Below are 1588 nucleotides of genomic sequence, written 5' to 3' on the forward strand. Positions count from 1 at the left end.
ACCCTCGGCAAAGGATGGGAAAAAATTCACAAAAAACAAGTGTAGAGAACCATCCATCAAAGAGATGCTCAAATTGATTAGTCATCAGCAAAATGCAACACAAATAATCTAATAAAACAGAAAAATGTAAAAGACGGATAAGACCAACTGTTGCTTCACGTGTGGGAAATGTATTAGGGGTGTTGGTAGGGAGATCAATGGGGCGGCCGCTTGGCGGGCAATTGAATGTGCTCAGAAAAGTTGAAACTGCCCTTTGTGTGCTTTCCAGGAATTCCACATTTACTTCTCTACAGGAATTCTCATCCATGTGTACCTGTGTGGTGTGTGAGGAGAGTTTGCTGACACCTGGCTGGGAATTTTTTTAAAAGAAAAATAGGAAAGGAAAGAACATTGTTTCCTATAAGGGTGTGGACACTAAACTTTCCTTAATTCATAAAATGCAATTTTCAGGATGAATTAATAACACGCATAATGTTGAATGAAAAATAAGAGGCCAAAAAACACAGACAGTAAGTATAACATTTATGTCAAATGTAAAAATGTTGAAAATGGGAACACATAACTTCTGGGTGTATAAAAATAATGTAACACCTATCTGGCACTGAAGCACAACAACTACATGCGTGTTTTGTTTGTTTGTTTTTAAAGTGCTTTTTGATTGAAAATTGAAAAAAATACAACAGAGTCAGCAGACCATGTAATAGAAAAATAGGCAAAAGAAATGCACACTTTATAAAAACAGATATTCAGATGGCCAGGAAACGTAGGAAAAAGTAATTTTTCAATGTCATGGTCAGCAGAGAAATGCAAATGAAAACCACAGTGGGATACCATGCCAGCAGCTGCTGGAAAAGCACACCTCAAATTAACTCTTTAATGTCTTCGCTTGACTCTCCTTTTTCCTAGAAATTTTATTCAGAACTGAATTGGCTGAGAGAAGAAGTCCCAGGTGAGGATGAAATGTGCTAGTGGAGACACTGAAGGTAGGACTGAGCTGCGTGGAGTTTGTATTCCATCCAGAGACAGAAGTCAGAGGTGCCCCAAGGAGGCTGGAAGAGGCTGAGATAGTAGTCTCTCCAAGGAATATTATGGTTGTAAAGATGCCTTCTTGACACTCCTGCTGAACTGACTATCATTGAAATGCTTATCCAGTGATAGAAACCAAGAAATAATAGGCATCTCTCTAGGTGAGGCCAACATGACAGTCTGGCAAGACAAGGTATACTTCCCCTCGGCAAGTATCTGGTTCTGCCAGGAGTGCCAGACCCGCACTGAAGGCTTCCCCATCCTCGCACCTGATTTCACTTGACCAGCTGGGCACACACTGTATCCTATACCACACAACAACCCCCAAATACACCTAATTTCTGTTTTAGTGAATGAAGGAAACTCCAACTTACAAATTTGAGGGGCACTCCCTGCAAAAAGCAGAAAAAAGCTCTGGTGGGTGGCTCTTTCGTAGTATGCATTTTTCCCACTAGGCAAGCATCAAACAAATCGCTCTGAGTTAGTGCACCCAGTGGTGTCACCTGGAAAGGTTCTCTCTGGTCACAGTGAATTTTTTCATAAAAGCAGTTTCACTTGAACC

The sequence above is a fragment of the Echinops telfairi genome, unplaced genomic scaffold (genome assembly GCF_000313985.2).
Source record: "Echinops telfairi isolate 266 unplaced genomic scaffold, ASM31398v2 ScPeMD7_31;HRSCAF=116, whole genome shotgun sequence".
NCBI lineage: Eukaryota > Metazoa > Chordata > Mammalia > Afrosoricida > Tenrecidae > Echinops > Echinops telfairi.